The sequence below is a fragment of the Neomonachus schauinslandi genome, chromosome 10, assembly GCF_002201575.2.
Source record: "Neomonachus schauinslandi chromosome 10, ASM220157v2, whole genome shotgun sequence".
Classification (NCBI taxonomy): domain Eukaryota; kingdom Metazoa; phylum Chordata; class Mammalia; order Carnivora; family Phocidae; genus Neomonachus; species Neomonachus schauinslandi.
Genome location: NC_058412.1, coordinates 127,630,292 through 127,637,582, shown reverse-complemented (window position 1 = coordinate 127,637,582; position 7,291 = coordinate 127,630,292). Strand labels below are relative to the sequence as shown.

Sequence of the window (7,291 nt, the reverse complement as noted above, 5' to 3'; positions counted from 1 at the left end):
AGTGGTATTAAAAACACTATTAGGTAGTCCAAGGCACCAGTGATGCCAGCAAGTGTCAGCAGGTGAAAAAATGTGACAGAGAAGGTGATATAGGTAGGTGGTGTTTCCTGTCTTACAGGGAGAAGTGATTGTCACTGCAGACTTTACTATTACCTATTTCAGTAGTGATTGTAGTTCTGTAATTATTGATCTGTTTATCAGAATATATTTGGGCAGGGATTTTAAAGGTTGGCAGTACTTTTAAACTCTGCCTCAGAAATTTGAGAGTATAGTTACCTCGTTTTTTCTTATCCATACCCCAGGGAAAAAAGGTATGCACTAGAAGTCTTTGAATGTAAAAGCTTTCCAGTGGGACATATCACTTAATTCGTTTTTACGAATCCCAAAGCTTTACATTCTAACACATTTAAATAGGGGGTTGAGCTTTAAGGAGAAGCGGAGTATTTTATTTTGTGTCAAACCAGTATCTGAAACAAAGTAGGTTTCTAGGGAGGAAAGATAATCTCTTGCCCAGCTTGTGTTTCACCGGTCTTCAAAGGACAAACTGCCAAGTGCTAATGAGCATAATTCTGGAAGTTGCTCTTTGATACCAGTATATTCTGCAATACTTTACTGGATTTTTAACATCATGCACTCCTCATAGTCTGTAGGAAAGAAATTTTTATTTAACTTCTTAATTTGAATCAAAGCAGCTATCACTTCATTAGTTCTTTTGAAACTGCTCTTGCTTGAGAAAAGAGATCATGGCTTATAGAAGAAAGCCAACTTTTCAAATCAGTAGCTTTTTGATCAGTAATGAAATCTAAATACTACACTGTACTTCGATCAGAGGGAAAAAGTTTTGAGACTTTTGAAGATTTTCCATGATGGGAGGGACAAAGGGCCTATCTTTATATCTTACTGCCTAATTGCACTACAGCACTCTGGGCCCTGAGTTTTACCAAACAGTAAATCTGAACAACCTTTCGCAACTTTACTGATTCTCATGGAGTGACTGATTTCACAGTGTTTATTCTTGTCGTTTCTAACTGTAAAATGTTTATCTTTGAAGCCATTTGTCTTTGGCTTCTCTAAAACCAGTCAGCAAATGTGACTTTGATCTTTTTTAAGCATTGAGGGGAAACTTAGAATTGAGGGGTTTTTTAATACTCTGGGACCCAAATAAAAATTTGGTTTAAAACAGCTTTCTCATTTGGGTTTATATTTTACAAATTAGTTTTGCAAAAGGAAAAAAATTATATCAGTGCATTACAGAGTTTCAGTTCTAAAAATAGCATTATATCTCTATTAAAAATAGAGAACATCTGGGGGAAAAAATCTAGAACCTGTTATTACCTTCCTGAAGTGGCATTCTAATTCCAGTTTTTGTCTTTTCTTTAGGACTACCGGACGAAACCTTTTTGCTGCAGTGCTTGTCCATTTTCTTCAAAATTCTTCTCTGCCTACAAAAGTCATTTCCGGAATGTCCATAGTGAAGACTTTGAAAATAGGATTCTCCTTAATTGCCCCTACTGTACCTTCAATGCAGACAAAAAGACTTTGGAAACACACATTAAAATATTTCATGCTCCAAATGCCAGCGCACCAAGTAGCAGCCTCAGCACTTTCAAAGATAAAAGCAAAAATGATGGCCTTAAACCTAAGCAGGCTGACAGTGTAGAACAAGCTGTTTATTACTGTAAGAAGTGCACTTACCGAGATCCTCTTTATGAAATCGTTAGGAAGCACATTTACAGGGAACATTTTCAGCACGTGGCAGCGCCTTACATAGCAAAGGCAGGTGAGAAGTCACTCAACGGTGCAGTCCCTTTAGGTTCAAATGCCCGGGAAGAGAGTAGTATTCACTGCAAGAGATGCCTTTTCATGCCAAAGTCCTACGAAGCTTTGGTACAACACGTCATCGAAGACCATGAACGTATAGGCTATCAGGTCACTGCCATGATTGGGCACACAAATGTGGTGGTTCCCCGATCCAAACCCTTGATGCTAATTGCTCCCAAACCTCAAGAGAAGAAGGGCATGGGACTCCAGTCAAGAATTGGTTCCCTTGCTTCTGGAAATGTCCGGTCTTTGCCATCACAGCAGATGGTAAATCGACTCTCAATACCAAAGCCTAACTTAAATTCTACAGGAGTCAACATGATGTCCAATGTTCACCTACAGCAAAATAACTATGGAGTCAAATCTGTAGGCCAGGGCTATGGCGTTGGTCAGTCAATGAGACTGGGTCTAGGTGGCAACGCACCAGTTTCCATCCCTCAGCAGTCTCAGTCTGTGAAGCAGTTACTTCCAAGTGGAAATGGAAGATCTTACGGGCTTGGGTCAGAGCAGAGGTCCCAGGCACCAGCAAGATACTCCCTGCAGGCTGCTAATGCTTCTTCTCTCTCAGCAGGCCAGCTAAAGTCTCCCTCCCTCTCCCAGTCACAGGCATCCAGAGTATTAGGTCAGTCCAGTTCCAAACCTACTGCAGCTGCCACGGGCCCTCCCCCAGCCAATACTTCCTCAACTCAAAAGTGGAAAATATGTACAATCTGTAATGAGCTTTTTCCTGAAAATGTGTATAGTGTGCACTTCGAAAAAGAACATAAAGCTGAGAAAGTCCCAGCAGTAGCCAACTACATTATGAAAATACACAATTTTACTAGCAAATGCCTCTACTGTAATCGCTATTTGCCCACAGATACCCTGCTCAACCATATGTTAATTCATGGTCTGTCTTGTCCATATTGCCGTTCAACTTTCAACGATGTGGAAAAGATGGCGGCACACATGCGGATGGTTCACATTGATGAAGAGATGGGACCTAAAACAGATTCCACTTTGAGTTTTGATTTGACATTGCAGCAGGGTAGTCACACTAATATCCATCTCCTGGTAACCACATACAACCTGAGGGATGCCCCGGCTGAATCTGTTGCTTACCATGCCCAAAATAACCCTCCAGTCCCTCCAAAGCCACAGCCAAAAGTTCAGGAAAAGGCAGATATCCCTGTTAAAAGTTCACCTCAAGCTGCAGTACCCTATAAAAAAGATGTTGGGAAAACCCTTTGCCCTCTTTGCTTTTCAATCCTAAAAGGACCCATATCTGATGCACTTGCACATCACCTACGAGAGAGGCACCAAGTTATTCAGACGGTTCATCCCGTGGAAAAAAAGCTCACCTACAAATGCATCCATTGCCTTGGTGTGTACACCAGCAACATGACCGCCTCGACTATCACTCTGCATCTCGTTCACTGCAGGGGTGTTGGAAAGACCCAGAATGGCCAGGATAAGACAAATGCACCCTCTCGGCTTAATCAGTCACCGGGCCTGGCACCTGTCAAGCGCACTTACGAGCAAGTGGAATTTCCCTTGCTGAAAAAGCGAAAGTTAGACGATGATAGCGATTCACCCAGTTTCTTTGAAGAGAAGCCTGAGGAGCCTGTTGTTTTAGCTTTAGACCCCAAGGGTCATGAAGATGATTCCTATGAAGCCAGGAAAAGCTTCCTAACGAAGTATTTTAACAAACAGCCCTATCCCACCAGGAGAGAAATTGAGAAGCTGGCCGCCAGTTTGTGGTTGTGGAAGAGTGACATTGCTTCCCATTTTAGTAACAAGAGGAAGAAGTGTGTCCGAGACTGTGAAAAGTACAAGCCTGGTGTGTTACTGGGCTTCAACATGAAAGAACTAAACAAAGTGAAGCACGAGATGGATTTTGATGCTGAGTGGCTGTTTGAGAATCATGACGAGAAGGATTCCAGAGTCAATGCTAGTAAAACTGCTGACAAAAAGCTCAGCCTTGGGAAGGAGGAGGACAGCTCCTCAGACAGTTTTGAAAATTTGGAGGAAGAATCCAATGGAAGTGGTAGCCCTTTTGACCCTGTGTTTGAAGTTGAGCCTAAAATCTCTAACGATAACCCAGAGGAACACATACCGAAGGTCATTTCTGAGGATGCTTTAGAATCTGAGGAGAAGCTAGACCAAAAAGAGGAGGATGGTTCAAAATATGAAACTATTCATTTGACTGAGGAACCAACCAAACTGATGCATGATGCTTCTGACAGTGAGGTTGACCAGGATGATGTTGTTGAGTGGAAAGATGGTGCTTCTCCATCTGAGAGTGGCCCTGGTTCCCAACAAGTGTCAGACTTTGAGGACAACACATGTGAAATGAAAGCAGGAACCTGGTCTGATGAGTCTTCCCAGAGTGAAGATGCAAGAAGCAGTAAGCCAGCTGCCAAAAAAAAAGGCTACCATGCAAGGTGACAGAGAGCAGTTGAAATGGAAGAATAGTTCCTATGGAAAAGTTGAAGGGTTTTGGTCCAAGGACCAGTCACAGTGGAAGAACGCATCTGAAAATGATGAGCGCTTATCTAACCCACAGATTGAGTGGCAGAATAGCACAATTGACAGTGAGGATGGGGAGCAGTTTGACAACATGACTGATGGGGTTGCTGAGCCAATGCATGGCAGCCTAACCGGAGTGAAACTGAGCAGCCAGCAGGCCTAAGTACCAGGTTCTCAGGCATCGGTGACCTGCTGCAGCCTGGAGCTCTGCTGTCCTTTCGGTAGGACTGCAAAGCTGTATTCTGACTGGTACTGCCTTTTGAGTGCTGGGTCATCGGGCTGTAGGGATACATGGCCACTGCTAATCCCAGTGGTTATTTCTAAGTCTGTGACACACGATTGGCTGATCTTGCTTCAGAACTTGCTGTGACAGACACAGTAAATAAATGTGAACAACCAATAAGCTGGTGGCTCACGAACGCACATGAGGAAAAGCAGAGGTTTATTTTATCTGCCTTCTCGACATTTCTTTCCCTCTGTAAAATGTTTGGTTGGATGTTCTTGGGAAGCGTTAACCCTGATTCACACGGTAGTGTAGGGCCAACATTCAAGCTACCAGTCCAATGTGTATAGTAGACTTTGGGGAAAATCAATTTTTTTTCATGTATTCATTCTGAATAGTTGAAATGTATATTTGTACAGTCTTTTAGACCTATTCAAGTGATGCCTATGATATTGTTATTGTGTACCCATCCTAGATTTCTTTTTTTAGTGTTGCCCTTGCTGTGTAATAAACGCTCTATCTAGTTTACCTAGCAAAAGCTTGAAACTGCGCTAGTATGGACTTTTGGACAGACTTAGTTTTTGCACATAACCTTGTACAATCTTGGAACAGAGGCCAGCCACATAAGATATATATCTGGACTCTCTTGTATTATAGAATTTTTCTTGTTCTGAATATCCTTGACATTACAGCTGACAGAAACAAAAACTGGTATTTCAGATCTGTTTTCTGAAATCTTTTAAGCTAAAAAATCACATGCAAGAATTGACTTTGCAGCTACTAATTTTGACACCTTTTAGATCTGTATGAAAGTGTGTTGTGTTGAAGCAGCAAACCAATGAGTGCTGCATTTTGGATATTTAGTTTTATCTTTAGTTAAACACCACCCTGGTGTATTCATTTATACCATCTAATATATGACACACTGTTGTAGTATGTATAATTTTGTGATCTTTATTTCCCTTTGTATTCATTTTAAGCATCTAAATAAATTGCTGTATTGTGCTTAATGTAAATACTTGCTTTATTACACATTACAGTCCTATGTGTCCATTATGTCTTGTACCAGCTGATGCCATGGCTCACTTTCATCAGAGGTGGAAGCCACAGCCACTGAGGAAACTTACAGAAGACCAAGATGTGCCACTGGCATTAAGAATGCTTTCTCTCAAGGCACCTGTTAACAAATTCTTTTGGTTTGGTTTTGTCTTTTTCCTTTTTAACTGCAAAAATAAACATTCATGAGTTTTTCAGTTCCCCTTTTGTTAAGGAGCAGAGCCTGCTTATATATGTAAATGTCTCAATGATAAAAGGATGTAAACAAATTGGCATTAATTTGCAAGCAGAATATTAATACCCTGGCGTTCTTTCTTATAAAAGGAAGTAAATGTTAGTTTTCACCTTATAATGGGAACAATTGTACTAAACAGGCAACTACTCTCTGCTTTTGTTGTAATTCTCTTGACCATCTTGCTATTAAAAAGGCTTTGGAGATCACACACTTGAAGGGCTGTTAAGATGGAAAGAGCTAGTATATTTACTACATAGATTCCCAAGAGCAGCTTGGACTAAAGAATGGAAGAGTACGAGGAGGCGGTATTAGGCCACTGTTTCAGTAATTACAGCAATGATGGAAAGTGCCAATCCATGCAGAGGACAGAAGCCTAGCAAGCACCTCTCGGGGACGTTGGTCTAAAGAGGTCTTCAGTGGCTGGCATCCGTAATTTCTAAGACTCCTTCCCAAAGATAGCTGTGACAAAAGCATTAACAAGACCAAAGAAAGTTGACCAATCTCCTCCTAAAATGTTAACATCCTGCTTCTCAGAAACTACAGGAGAAAGTGTAAGAATAGACCAGGCAGGACCTTTAGGGCGTTCGGGGCTGGCATGGAGTTATTTTAAGTCTGTTCTACAAGGAGATTATAAATTCTACAGACACCAGCTAATAATGTTTGGGACAGGATGTCCCTAAATTAAGATGCCACGGATTATCAAATCAGAAGAACTGGCATTGAGAAAGCTTTTCTCTTAAGGATAGTAATAGCTGAACTGAAGCCCTCTCACCCTTGGTTTGAAATTAGTCTGCCTAATCAATTACTAGGTGGGAAAGAACGGAGTCTGGGCTTAGGAGGCCTAAGGAGACTTGTATAGAATAGCGGAGGGGGACATACATTCCTGATTGAACATTTAAGCAGAGACCGTGTGCTTCCTCGCTAAGGTGGTGGGAATGGGCGTTGTAGGCATTCAGAGAAGAATTTAGCCACCTAAGAATTGGAAATAAAGAAGATCCCCAACTAGCGATGTAGCAGAAGCCCTAAAAGTGTCTCAATAAAAGCCATTTTAAAAGAATGTCGTTGCTACTGTTTGCTTTTGGAATAATCTGGAAATAAAAGCTGTGGCAACCTGCCACCTTCTAATTAGATAACGTCTATAACTGTAGACCGAACAATTCTGTAGATTTTCTTCCCAGGAGACTTTCTTTATGTCCTTCCGATTTTCTTGTGGCCCTGACTTCGAGAGTCAGACTGATGAGCATGATTTCTCTCCCTTTTCAGCACATAGAGGCACTTTCTTCTCCCATCGTTGGTCTCCATCAAACAGCTCTTTGTCCCTCTCTTAAGATCTAAGCAGAAAAGGATTTACCCCTTTGATTGCCCTGTAGTTGTGTATCCAATCCAAATGCCTGCCCATTTGTAAAGATAGATACTTTTCAGAAGAGAACAAAGTAAGTGCCAGATGT

The 7,291-nt window shown here is 41.5% G+C and overlaps 1 long non-coding RNA gene across 1 annotated transcript; it reads right to left on the bottom strand.

Moving 5' to 3' along the window:
- Positions 1-1,327: 1,327 nt before the first annotated feature.
- On the bottom strand, positions 1,328-6,896 carry LOC123325996. Its single transcript, XR_006540817.1, has 3 exons — positions 1,696-6,896; positions 1,518-1,603; positions 1,328-1,442 (listed from the first exon to the last, which is right to left on the bottom strand). It is a non-coding gene; the product is annotated as an uncharacterized LOC123325996 (long non-coding RNA).
- Between the last annotated feature and the right edge of the window lie 395 nt (positions 6,897-7,291).